Source organism: Ornithodoros turicata, unplaced genomic scaffold (genome assembly GCF_037126465.1).
Source record: "Ornithodoros turicata isolate Travis unplaced genomic scaffold, ASM3712646v1 ctg00001110.1, whole genome shotgun sequence".
Taxonomy (NCBI): Eukaryota; Metazoa; Arthropoda; class Arachnida; order Ixodida; family Argasidae; genus Ornithodoros; species Ornithodoros turicata.
Genome location: NW_026999466.1, coordinates 49324 through 63796, shown reverse-complemented (window position 1 = coordinate 63796; position 14473 = coordinate 49324). Strand labels below are relative to the sequence as shown.

Genomic DNA, 14473 nt, shown 5'->3' with positions numbered 1-14473 from the left:
AAGGGTTCTTGACTAGAGTATTCAATGAAAACGGCATATAGTCGTCCACTAGAAACATCTTAATGCGTTCGGCGAAGGCGATTAAACCGTTAACAAGTGCACTCTCTGGAATGTCCAGCTGGCAAGCATGACCATTGCTTCCAGCTTTTAAAATACCTGCATTCTTTCACACGGAATTTAAGAAAATATAATCGCTGAAAACCAGGAACCCAAACGGTGGTCAACAATGGCGCTCTCCGCCCGCGCCGACTGCTGCTGGGCAACTGGTAGGCCGCCTACTCTGGGCCCATTGTTTGATATACGTTTGCGCAACTTTCAAATAACGTATGTTAGATTGATTGATTGATTGATTGATTGATGTGTTTAATGGCACAAAGGCAACAAAGGCCATAGAGCGCCAAAACCATGGTGAGCGTGTCGGAGATGATTATGGGAAAGATGATGTGAGAGAGAGTGTGTGGTAGTTAAAATCTATCTACAGGTATGAGCGATGATATTGACGAGGATAAGAGAGAGAAGAGGATGACGACAACAAGCAAGCTAGTGTGACAATGTGTGACAATGAGATATTTACATGAGTTCAGTGATATTGGATAAAAGCGGAGCAATGCTTATCATCTACATCTGACTAAGAAACCCACATGTGGTCAGAAATTTAATGACGTTATCAAACGGCACAAGAGGAGTGTCACCCAGTAGAAGGGCTGGGTGGAGTGGGACATGGTATCTGTAGAATGCGGTGAAATACTGTTGGCGTTGGTGTTCGAAGTGAGGGCAGGATGCCAGTACGTGCAAGACAGTCAAGCTGTCACCGCAGTGCGCACAAGCTGGCGGATCCTGACCTCTGAGTAGGTGGTGATGCGTAAGCCATGTGTGTCCAATCCTCAATCTCGCGTAAAGAACTTCGGATGATCTGTTGATGTGTTCAGTCCGATGCGGGGGGGAAACGTGTGGCTGTGTGAGGTGTAGCTTGTTATTTTCTTCCATGTCCCACTCCTGCTGCCACTGTGTGCAGACAGCTCTCTTTAACACTGGCAGGATGTCTTGGTAGGGTAGTCCTAGAGCTGACTCCTCTTGTGCCAACGCTCGCCGAGCCTCACGGTCGGCTCGTTCATTCCCCGGGATCCCAGTGTGGCTGGGGACCCAGCAGAGACAGATTGAAAAGCCTCGGGAACAAAGTTGGGTCGCAAGCGCTCGTACTTCTCGGTTAGAGCTTCTGTGAGATTTGTCGTTGGTGCCTACTACATACGCATAAGATTCAGTACAGAAAGATTCGTGCACCCAGAAGTGATGTATGTCGAGAGTAGAACGGTAGTTAGACGGCTTTTTTCTTGGTGTGGCATTAACGGTAGGCCTGGTGATACATATTCCATGACGAAAACCCGAGACTGGGAAAAAGACGAAAGACAGACGACACAACACAAAGTCATTGTGTTGTGTCGTCTGTCTTTCGTCTTTTTCCCAGTCTCGGGTTTTCGTCATGGATCTTAGCCACCAGCTCGCTTACTTTTTAACCATTTTATATGCATATTCCATTACGGAGCGGCAGACAATTAGCGCATATGTAATTAGCAGGTGTGCGCAGAATATATTCGTGTATGATTACGCAGTTGTTAGTCCAATTTTCTTTCCAGTCTGCATGTGAGGTGTGCTATAATATGATGTTCCTATTCAATTTTTTAAGTTTTCCCAGAAGTATGGTTTTCATTATCGGACCGTACACCGCTACGTATTACGGGGCAAGTGAAAATATGCGTATGTATATATCGAGATCATGTGCATACCAGCATGTTGCCTTAACGAAAGCAGGGTTTGATAAATCCTTGTCCCTGAAGGCGGCTTGGAGCTTAGGATCTTCCTCCGCTTCGAGCGCACATCCCATAATCGCAAGGAATTTCAGCTCTCCCGGGCATTCGGAGAAGGCAACCGCTGCGAATAAAAAAAATATACATATTCTGAACAAGTGTACTACTTATGACCACAGAGGTGATGAAATCACTATCCTAACAAAAATTTACTCACACCTATGATGTTGAGCATTGTTTGTTTATTAATTTATTCACGTACACTCAGGGCCTCGAAGGCATTATAGAGGAGGGTAGCACAATGAATAAAAGAATGTCACTAAACACAAAGCATGACCATGTACCTATGTGGCATATTATCTAGTATCTGCAAATGACTTAACAAAAGTAGCACATTTCACGGAATACCGGGGCCGTGTTTCCAAGTAAGGTATCACATAGCAGCTTGCGCGTTTCATTCGCGTGTTTCGAAGTCGATTTAGCGAATTTATGCTTAGCATGGTGGGCACGCTGGTGCACCACAAAACCAAGTGACGTTCGTTAGCTTGTGGTCACCCCAGTTATATACGCGCGGGATGTAGTGCTGTACTAAGACCAAGGTGGGTTCAAGTTTGCATACTTCGTAATATAGAACATCCGATATAGTCAAAGTGCTGGGTGTATGGGAAACCAAGAAGAGATTGAGAAGAAGCAAGAAGCACTTGTCAACTTCATAGTGAGCTGTGAGCGTGTCAAATTTTCCGAATCTGTATTCTGGCACCGCGTTCTTGGCATGTGTCGTCGAGTTCGTCTCCTGCTACAGCTTCTCGCAATTCCTTTCAGTTTCACTTCTAGGGGATGCAGCTACGCATGTGCACATACAGTTCGCTGACCGGGTGGCCTAATGTTTTTCTCCTTTCATCTTTTCAGTTTTCTTTTTCCTTTCTGTAGCGTTAATTTATTCAGGGGTTGTTTATGGGAGTAGCAGAATTCGACAGGTTACAAAACCAATTTCTACCTTTTTTTCACATTCAAGCTGAACTCAACTCAGTATCCCCGCATATTATAGGCAGTCCCGGCATTAGACTGCGCCGATTTGGGATTCTTAACGCCTGGCATATTGAACATGTGTATTCTTAACTGTGGGATACCGGTATACCCCGGTCAGCGAACGATAGCACAGTATGCAGGACTCTACATGTTAGGAATTTTTATGATTGCCCGTAACTTTTCACAAGTTCTTAATCACACTTAGCAATGGCTTCCTTCGCGCCCAGTGCTGCAAGGAAAAACATTTTTTGTTATATATCAAATGATACACATGTGTCCTTTGAAGTTTTGAAGCTTCGTTCGTGTAGCCATATTGTGTACTGCTACCCTCCGGATAGCATCGTATTTAGCTGCTTCTTGTCGTATAGACATTTGCGGCTGGAGGTTCTCAGTGGAACTATGAACATTGAAAGTTATCCTCAAATTCTAGACGACATGGCGGCGGTGGCGGTCGTCACAAAAACCGGCTTGACACTTTTGGCCTCACTTATTCTGGCAGCGTCACAACTGGAGCCAGGATGAGATGAGATGATGTGATAACAGATGTTACAATGATGACGTACGAAAGTTAAGGTCTAGGGCGGTCAGATCTAAAATTGGTGAGAAGTCCGAGTAGTACTCATAAACTTTGAGCGACGCCAGGCTCCTGAAGAAAGCAGACGAGACTGCGAATTTTGGAGTCTTTCCGTTAAAGAGTCTCTGGGATACAGGACGTCATCCACGGCACAATTCCTGAAATGGCCAAGTTATCTCTCCCGCACCCCAACATATGCACATCAATGAAGCAGGATGTGTGATAGTTTTGATTTGCTGACGATGTATGCAATTTGCGTTGTCCAGAATTCCAATCTTGAATAATTTTGATTTACCGAAAGCGCCTCTTGTTCGTAGCCTGAAGAAAGGTACAACATGGCAGTGTCGTAAAACGTCAGGAAGGGCAATACATGCACCAGCATGTAGCACTCAAGGTCACAAAGGTCCTGTCATTGCGGATAGGTTCCGTAAGATGTATGCACGATATTTTCTCCAAAGCGCTGACCACACTCCACTCTACTGCCTTGTGGATGAAGGGAAATCAGCCTTGGAACCGAAACAGGCTCACCGCTGCTTTGCCAAAGAAATGGGGCAGTCGTTTGAGAATGAAGCGAACACATGCGAACATTTGGGAAGTGGAACGTTCCCAGTCTTCCTATTGCGGTGCCAGGCTTTCCGGTTATTTGAATTCCGGGTACGAGATACACGACTGCGTACCGTATGTGTATGAAACGATGCAAACTTTACAACGAGCTTGCAGGAACGAATAACTGTGTGCATGTGCAGATATGTGATGTTTAATCGCATGTCGCACCAAATAGTTGTACCGTGCTTCTGTTCGTGCAGGAGGGATAATTAAAACCGTTTCGGAAGACTTCTGCAAAGCATCCAGAAATCGAAGTTACGGGAGAGTCACGCGATACACATGTGAAACGTCCAACTGCTTCCCGAGTGGAATAGCGACCCGTCCTTCCTGGCTGACTTCTCCTGCCCTTCGCGTAGGAATCCAGATGACTTTACTTGCTCATTAGCTGTTGCTCACGGAGCACTTAGCATATAATCATCGGAGATTTTAATTAAACACCATCCCCAGTGAGCGCGTTTCCATTAACCGCGACAAGAATGTAAGAAAAGGTTTCGCGGTTGTAATGGCTGCTTCACCCTAGCTTTGTGTTTACTGAAACAAGAAGAACGGGATAAGCCTGTAACGGGGATAACGACGTCGCCGTCTCATTTGATGTGTGATTTTTTTTTTACTTACATAGTAGAGTGGCAAGAACGAAGACAACCACGCACAACTTCATCTTGATGGGATGCTGTAACAAGCAGAAAAACAATAGCGTCAATTGTCTTCTCATATTTATACGTCAGTTATCGAGAGGAAGACAACTTCCAGATCTGAATGAGTGCATCGAGTACATCGTAACATAGCAATAGCCTTAAGAGCAATAGACATGATAATATATATAATATAATGTGTACATCCCCTCTAGTTTACTCCTCCATCCAGCAAACGCTACAGAGGGCCATCCAAAATATTTTCAGTCTAAGGCATCTGAAGAAAGTATAGGCGCCAATTTGCCGGACAGCACAAAATGTTTTGATGGATGCAGTTTTTTTCTTAAAAAAAAAAGGACGTACTCAAACACACTTGCCCTGGTTCACGCTCGGCGCACCCCCTGGGGAGAACAAGGAGGGGAGGGATGACTTATGACGTCATAGCGTCTGCGCAGTCAGTCGATGTCAGCGCCTGTTTTTATCTTTTTGTGCATGACGGCTTTCTTCGTTTGTTGTCCTTAAACCTGTTCCCTCGGGGGGATTAGAAATTGTAAGTGTCACCGTGGGCATGAAGGACTTCATTGTCCCGAGGCAGCCTCCCTCTGGGCAACGGTTCCTCAGTGCTTGAAAAGCTGACTAGCGGATGATATTCTAAACGAATCAGCGAGCGCGGACATTGCTGCGTCAGAGCAAGGTTACAGGCTGGTACTGCTCTCTACTAGAGCCCTGCACGGACACGGGCCCCCACCCAGCCCGCGGGCCGGGCCGGGCTTGTTATTGGCTCCGGGTCAGGCCTAAAAAATACGACATCGCTGTGGGTCGGGCCGGTCCCGGACCAACAAAAGACGTCAGCGCCGCGAGGTGGGACGAGCTCGGGCAGACAAAAATGTTTCCGAGAGGCAGGTTCGACCGGTTCACGCAGCGTTTTCGACACAATTGAGGACTATTAGCTCATATCATCACGTGCTTGTGCCATTCCCGTGCATATATTTGCAAAAACATGCAAAGGACAGTGCATCGTGCGTAGGGTTGGACCCCTCATAACACTGTCAAAGCAACTTCACATTGCACCTGACTCCTCACGTATTTGACACTCAAGTTCGCAAAGCTTAGTGAGAGAGGTAGAGATTGGGAGAACGAGTTTGTTGACACCATCCTCCACCTCGAAGAAAACCTGGCAGTGTAACTGTAACAGTGCGCTTGCCCACGTACGTTCTCGATTTAATTTGGCCTCGTGCTGTTGTGGTGTTAACCCGACAGTTTTTGTATGTTTGTGACAGTGTTTTCTCTTCATATAACTTCGCTTATAAATTTGTTTGATAAATGCTAGAAACGCGTACGTCACAGCTTGCAATAATAGGCCTGGATCTGCTAGGTGAGTCACCGGGCAGAGCCTTGCTCAACTCACAGGGTCGGGCTGCATAAAAACATGAAGGAGCGGTCCGGTTCGGGCAGGAAAAAGTCGACCCATGCAGGCCTCTACTCTCCACCTCCGTTGCGCACAGTCGCTTTTTGCGACGTACTTTAAATTCAATTTCTGCCATAATTATGAATCTGTGGGGTGAATTACTCCTCTATGTCCGTTTTACTGGCCTACTTTATATTCTTATAGGAAAAAAAGCAGTTTTGTTAGGTGAAGTATGTACTCGGGCATTTAGCTTCCCCTTTTGTACTCTAGAAGGAAACGTAACTAGAACTGGCTCGAGGCCTGTAAACGCAACCCTTCCCGAAAAGTGGGAAATATTCAGTGACTAGATATTTGAATAGGTACCCGTGCATCGGAATACCTGAGCAGTTTTTTGTCCACTGTTGACCGTTGAAAATGAAAGTCGATGTATCAAATTGCAATTAATTATTGTTCGTGTATTATGGCCACCGTATGCGCAGCTAAACGTAATGAACTCAAAGGGCGATGATCGCGACTTGCACTGCATTTCTGATACAGACTACTGCGCATGCAGCTAAACAATGTTTGACTTCTAGGAAACCCGTCCTATAAGGAGCGGAAGAGTTGAGAGTGACTTACCGGACGTACTTGTATGGCTTTACGATGCCTTTGCCGATGCGGGGTCGGCTGCTCTATTATATTGAGCAGTATGTGGGCGTAACTTATTTTTCTTATATTAAAGAGTGCGTAGCTGATGCTTTATTGGGTACGATTAACTGAATATGGCGCGTGACGCTGCTCCATTGGCCAGTGAAAATGGGCCAATCTCGTCGGCTTTTCCCAATAATGCATACCACACGGTTAGTCTCTTCCTAATGGAATGTTCTTGCTCAACCAACGAAGAGTTTGTTTCTGACTGAGTTACCAACGCACAGGGTGTATAAAGATACTGCTCACATTCTTCCTTGCGTACCCTGCAATGTTTGAATATTCCTCGCTGAAAAAACTCAACAGAAACTCCCGTTTGCTGATTTGATCTCAGTCAGGTATAATGGTAAAACACGACGGCGGCTAGTTACTCCATTACATTTAACACAACAGGTAGTTCTCATACGAAACACGATAGAACACTTCACGAGTAATGTTTTTAGGACCCCGTCACAAGTGTCACTAGGTCAATTTCATATCATATCCTCAGTACAGTGATGCATACTAGTAGTTCTTTGAGCCGTTATAAATTGTAGGAATATTACCTGTGTCAATATGCGAGAGCGCAGTGTGACTAAATGATTGTGCAATGTGTTTGTAATTGCGGCAAGCTAGGTTGTGGTTGTTATTTATTGCAGCGTACATGCCAATTCTACCGCTCGTTTTTATACATATGCTACATGTCTTACAAGTGAGGCGCAGTCATGCCTCGTTAATATGAACAATCTTGTCTCCAATAAAAAGTTCCCATAAAGCAAATCGTCCCTATTATTGAATATTATAAAAAGCAAAATAAATTTAGTGAGGAAGTAAAGCTGTAGTCAACGTTGATAACGGGTATAATGGAGAGAAAATTGACAAATATAAATTGCGTAGCGCTGATTGTCTTAATCGTGAAATAATGTAAGCACTGTTCACGTCGCTTCGCGAGCCACGGCTGCTGTAAAGATCTAATGGGGGGTATAATTATTAAAACACAAAAGAAAAAGATAAGGAGGGGATATACAACGAGGCGGGTATATATTTAATAGAAAGCAAAAGATACGCTTAAATGTCAGCCAGGCTGATGCAAGCGTGCTATCACACAAAATAGGAAAGGTCAGCCAAACGATGTGTCAGCTAACTATTCCACAAGTACATAATTAGAAAGGAAATAGAAGATAATTGGAAGACAGAAATAAAATGACGACAGAAGAATGAGAGGGACGAAGGAAAACAAAAGCAGAAATAAAAACACATGAGAGTAATGTGCATGGGGGTGGGATGTGCACTGTTAGAACAAATGCATTATCACAAAGTGGTTGTCTGTTAAAACTGACACACGCTTGATCGCTTCGTACGAGCGTGGCATAACGTTCGATTCCACTGCAACAGTTTGAAGAACAGTTTTTTGACGGTGTAATCATCCGTATTCTTCAGAAACGAGAAGAAAGGCCGTATTTGCCCAGCGTTCTTTGCGTTGTAGAAAGGGGTATTATCTTCGGAATCCTCCCATAAGAGGACACTACGGCGGTTGCTGTTGACCGTTGACTATTCTTCCTATTCAAATTTCCAACGGCGGTGACAGCGACAGACACGTACCTGTCTTTTTTTTGCCAGGTCCTGGTACTTGGGCTTGGGCTTCTTCAGTGCTTGCGCCACCGAACGTACGAACACCGTATTCTAGGCGCTGGGGGTGGGAGAGACTTCGTTCCTCTAGCCAATGATGGGCCCCACTTAGGCAAGCTGCAGCTCGCGAAGGAACCAGTTGCGGAAACATCGCGCCGACCTCAGGGATCAATACAGCACTGAGTACATAGTGCGCACATGAAATGGAACATGGTTCACGGTGCGAGACGTCAAAATGGCGTGCAGCTATTGTCGCCGCGACATCGCAGCGCGAGCCACGAGCGTGAAAGAGTGCAGTGAATATTGGGTCTCTTTGGAGCCGTTATTTACTTTTTGCGACAACAATTACTGGGAAACGTCCACCGTAGGCGACGAGTCACACTGCATTAGAAAAAAAGTGCACTCTGTATACCTTGCACGCTTTTCTTTCCTTTCTGAGGGCCACCGGCCTCCTTCACGAACTGTAGGGATTTCCTTCCCTCGTCATCCTCTCATATGAACCTCTTTGGAATGGGGTAGGGTCCTGCACCCAACGCAGGGAAACATCCCACATCATCATCCATTCATCTATGTTGTTGTTGTTGTTGTGTTGACCCTGGAGCAACCTGGAGCATCTTTATTCATAAAGTGTTCTTTTAATTTACTTTGAGACATGAGATTTATATTTATGTTTCTGTATTAGACTATTAGACTGTATCATAATGTTAGCATATGTGATATTGTCACGGATGAAAACAGACGAGGGAGACGGCGAATCGTAAAATCGAATCGTCACGAATCGTCGAACATTCAGGTGCTTAGCTGGTTACCACACACAAGAGCGGTAGCTCTCAAACAGAGCCACGCTAAAGAATGCTCCGACAGGGAGCTCACAAGCTTTTATACACAGCGGTGAACACTGTAGAAAACACGCGTCGGTAGACAGGAGGAAATACCGAAGCTTCTCCAAGGCCGCCGGCCCATCCTTGGGACTGATGCGAGCGAAGAAGCAGATGCTTCTGGAAGGATCGCTTGCCAATCAGCGCGGCGTGTCGTGGATCTCAACACGTCGATCGACGCCTCGCCGTCCGTTGTTACTGTTCCGTGTGGTCGCTTCAAAGATGATACGTGGCATTACTGGAAAGCGGTTATACACTGAGTTGTTCGCGGAAAGTGTGTAAACCATATATTTCTTTCCCGAATGTTGTAATGATGCTCTGGAGGCGTTCGCATACTGCACAGCGTAAGAAACTCTGTATTGTTTCGTTCTAGACTGTTTCTATACGTTCGAAGAACGTTTAAATCATACAGCTGAAGGGAGCACACCTTTCCCTGAAAAGAGTTCACTTATGTGGGTAGCATATGGAACGTTTCCAACATGGCGTGCACTCTAAATCCTCTGACGGACACGAGCCGGTTAAAGTGTTCCCTCAGAAAGTACAGCAGGTACACAGCCGTAACCGTTTGGGGACAGCCGTAACAGTTATCAAACAGCAAGGACAGCGCTCCCGATCGACCCGGTCAACCGTCACGTCGGTATGCGACGGCTTTGTGCCCGCTGAATAATATGTGTGCTTCATGAGCCGTGTACTCATTTGCTTGTTCAATAATGTGTGTGGCGGCGGAATATGTGTGCCGTTGTTAGAGCATACTACGTTCCTCCGCGCTCTGCCGTTGAGGAGTGACATGGATGGCGCGGCGTATTCCTCCGCTGTGCATTCCTCCTTGCTTTCTCGCCCGCAACCTCACCGTTGAGGAGCATGACAACCGTACTTTTGAGTACAGACTTAACTTTTTACGACGTTTACTTAAGGCTTTACGTTAACGTCCACCGTCTGCAACAGAACATACTTCGATGGTTAAAGACAAGTAAAACGCAGGCGCTATACGTTAGATCAGTGTTACGTTTTCTTGAGTACAAGAAAGGTAAGTCAACGTAACAGTGATGTATCGTATAGCGCCTGCGTTTTACTTGTCTTTAACCATCGAAGTATGTTCTGTTGCAGACGGTGGGAGCATTTCGAATGGTCACAAGAGAGGATCGGCTACGCGGGTGAAGCGACGCGCGCACACACACACACGCACACGCACACACGCACGCACGCACGCACAGACACACACACACACACACACACACACACACACACATACACACATACATACATACACACATACATACATACATACATACATACATACATACATACATACATACATACATACATGCATGCATACATGCATACATGCATACATACATACATACATACATACATACATACATACATACATACATACATACATACATTGGATGGTGATGGGGTGTCGCGATTCACCGCCGCTGAGGCGGTACACTGCCCTATTACACGACGATGTACAGTACAAGTGAGGATAATTGTATTCTTTTGTTATAGGTGAGCGTGGGACTGCATCGATTGCAGGGAGGTGAGATACAAAATGATATACTGTTCCAGCATTCACGTTAGGACAATATCATCCTGATATTCACCTCGGTTCGTTTACAGGTTGTTTCCTGTGTCAACGGTCACACATACCTGTACAAAATTGCAACTGCTTCTAACATCGAAGCGCGTCTGGTAACCCTTGCTTGGACAGTTGTTCGTCGGTCATTTCGTTTGAGGAACTGTCGTGTTCGTCAGTAAGGATGATCTTGATTGAACTTTGCAGAGGAAGCCAGTTCGAAGTTCGAAGTTTCGAGGATTATGTGTTCGATTTTTGGAGAACTGCCTGGTGCATCGGATGGGTTGTGTGTCCGTGCAACGTGTGCTTCATATGTGCGTGTTGGGATTAGTGTAACGTGTATGCTTTCCATTCGGCAAACGATGGCCAGGGTGTCTACGAAACTACAGCCATCAAATTCCCTGACTTTTCCAGGTTTTCTCTGACTATTTCAAGCAAATGTACTGCCAGAAACAAAAGGGAACTTAGTGCCTACTCCTATGTTTTGATACAGGTCCATCATAAACCAGACCATTTATTACGTATTCGTGAGGATATCCTACTCTTCTGCCTCAGAGCTTACCGTACTGGCGAACTCCTACTCGCGGGAACGTTGCTGCGGCATCGCCGCTCAACCACCGGTCGGCACTTGCGATTCGCCGCGCATCATCACGGCACTTGTCTGCGATTTTCCCTGACTTCAGCTGCTTTTTGGGCAAATTCCCGGACAATCCCCTGACTTTTCCAGTCACATCAAAATGTTTTCCAGGTTTTCCCGGTTGGTAGACACTCTGATGACTTACTGGATGCAATTTAATGTGCACGCCAATAAAATTTAGTCTTTCAAGTTCGATGTCCTTGGTGCATTTTCTTCCATTTTTTTTGCGAAGCCTGGATGTTATTTTTCTGTTAGGGAGCTCCAGAGGCACAAAGTGTATCGCGTATTAGTGGGTAGGAGTAACCCTTCAATAGGTCCGGTACACTGTGGCTCCTGACGTAAGCCGGGATTTCGTACCAGTTGTTTCAGGGGACAGGGAGCACCTGCAGCTTTCGCAGGCACCGCGGACCTCTTGAAGTCTACTGGCACCTATCCGTCACGAGGTTTAGACTGTATGCAGAGATGTGCTGTAACTACATTTTAGTTGTTTAATTATAACTACTAACTACTGCGTCAAATTGTAGTTCAACTACAAGTGTAACTACATCACAACCGCAATTTGTTAAAACTATTTCGCATCTACTAGGATGCAGTTCTTTAACTACATATGTGACTACTCTGATATTTTGTGTGCGTCGGTGGTCGGTGTGTCTACGATCGCTTAGGCGTAGAAATAACGCCTGCGTGCATGGCGAGGGAGAAGACAGTGGGATACCACACTCGAAACAATCACAGCACAGCTCGCGCCACTGCATGCAATACTGATGTAGTGATGTGTCAAGTAATTATACAATCATGGCCTCCAATCTGACGACGCAAAGAGCGTAAGTTTTTTGAATGTGCCGTGTGTGACGTACTTTCTGCTGATGCACCGGAGCATTTCTGTAAGCAAATGTGACAACGAATGACTTCATTCCGCATCTAACCAGTCTAACTCAGCCTGTTTGACCAATGCTCCAACTACCAACGGTCCTATTGCAACACATTTGATACTGTCCTGACTCCCCGTCGAAACATCTTCTCGTGTGAAGCGCTAGAGCTATTGCGCTAGGCAAAGCATGCGTCTCTGTGTACCTGCGCTGAGAATTGCAGTGCATTACGGAATTCTCGCCCAGAATGACACTGTTGAATGAGCTTTTGCTGCGTACGTCAGATGGACAGTGCTGATATTCTGTGCATACTTATGCGCCAAGAAAAACTGAATCATCATCATCATATTGTGTGCATGCTTGTGATGCGCAAGCTGAAAAAAAATTATCAGAGTTGTCGGTAATAATACAAAGAAAGAAGACCATGAAGCATACCATTCCTCATATATATATTGTCCAGACGAAAACCATTGCGACATAGGAGCCTGACACAATGTTCCACTGAGATGGTTAAATTGAAATTGTGGGAGACATTATGGAAAGCAAAGAACCACGACAACACATTTCGCCTGTGTCATTTTTCGGCTGAGACGGCAATTGCGATATTAATTTCCCAACGACAAGTTTTGCGGGTACTCCATACCAATAAGTCACCAGACACGCCTAGATAATGCAGACAACACAATGACAAAATGACAGCATGATTTTCTCAGGACATCTTGCAGGAAGGAATTGACATGAACTGACTTGATCAACTTTGAATGGCAACTTCTGGCCGGCAGGATGGGCTTGGATTTGGATTATCCTTTATTGATTACTGGAGGCCTTTCCCCTTTGCATCTATTCTATGAGACATCTGTGATTAAAATTCATGTTTGCCGGTTCGAGCTGCTCGTGTCGTGCCGTCCACTCTGTCGTTCTCTTTCCCAAACTCAGTTTTTCCACGATGAATTTCATCCACCAGCTTGCCTGCAGTTGTGCAATTTTATCAATTCTGTCGGCAGTGTGTTTATTCACCACATAGCAAGCTCTGTCGCATAGCTCTGTCGCATAGCAAGAACCAATGTACAGTTATAGTACAATGTGCAAAGAAATTGATACGAGGGTCGGATGCCAATTATTTTCTTCGTCCAAGGCTGTACTGCGACGGAAACAGACCTCAATATCGGAGTTACGGACGCCCGGGTCAGGCGATTAGGGCACGCAGGAGGGAAACTGAAAGCACATCCGGTTTCCGTAATCGCAGTTTGTGTCATGTCTGGGAGAAATATAACCTCCATAGCTTAACAGAGGCAGCGTTCCACACTGGAAGCCTTGAAATGATTGTGTCTGAATAAGGTTTTGCGGCATGGCTTAAGTTGGAACCAGCAAAAATTTACCTTTTTTAATTTTTACCTAATTTTTACCTAATTTAATTTTTATTTCTATCGCTCCTCCGCAAACTTGGGTAAAGTTGAAAGGTAGGTATTCCTTTAGCCCTTTCTTGGTCTGCAATTTGGTACAGACTATTTCTATTCGGTCCACATTTCCCAAAATTTCATATACTCTTAACCTTTTATCATTGTGCTTTTGAGTCCGTATTTGTGAGTCTTAATATTGTTCCTTGCATCTTCTTCCACATGTGGTAGTTAGGATAAGCTGACTACTACAGAGTTAGGCACAACAGACATACTTGTGCTGTTTCACGTATATTTTGTCAACGTACGTGCATTGTGTTTTTTCAAGTGCACAGATTCAACCTGTGTGTTGAGCACTTCAGTTTATACATAGATATGTCTTATCTCTCATGCCTTACACTCAATGTTCCTAATTTCATGTTTTTGTCCTGATTTCAAGAGCCGTTGCAAGCTGCCGTTCTGCAGAAAGCTGCCGCACTGTACACTTCAGTGAATATATTGTTTTGTCAACACAAAAGATGTGGTGTGGGTGTCTGATAATGATACAGGTCGAACACGATTCCATAAAATGATAGTAATTTTTACAGGCTGGTGCATGTTTCTATAATACAGTATCCCATCATAATAATGGTTAGTCATTAAACAACAAGAACACGGTCTCATATTTTAGATGGGGTGAACATGTAATGTAGGAATATAGCGACATGTGAATTTCACGAGTTTGTATCGTATATCTCGAAAGCACTTTCCCGTCTTTTCCACGG

The 14473-nt window shown here is 45.0% G+C and overlaps 1 long non-coding RNA gene across 1 annotated transcript; it reads right to left on the bottom strand.

Moving 5' to 3' along the window:
* Positions 1-1755: 1755 nt before the first annotated feature.
* LOC135376461 (uncharacterized) lies at positions 1756-6727 on the bottom strand. The gene is made up of 3 exons (XR_010417696.1): positions 6673-6727; positions 4630-4684; positions 1756-1929 (listed from the first exon to the last, which is right to left on the bottom strand). It is a non-coding gene; the product is annotated as an uncharacterized LOC135376461 (long non-coding RNA).
* Between the last annotated feature and the right edge of the window lie 7746 nt (positions 6728-14473).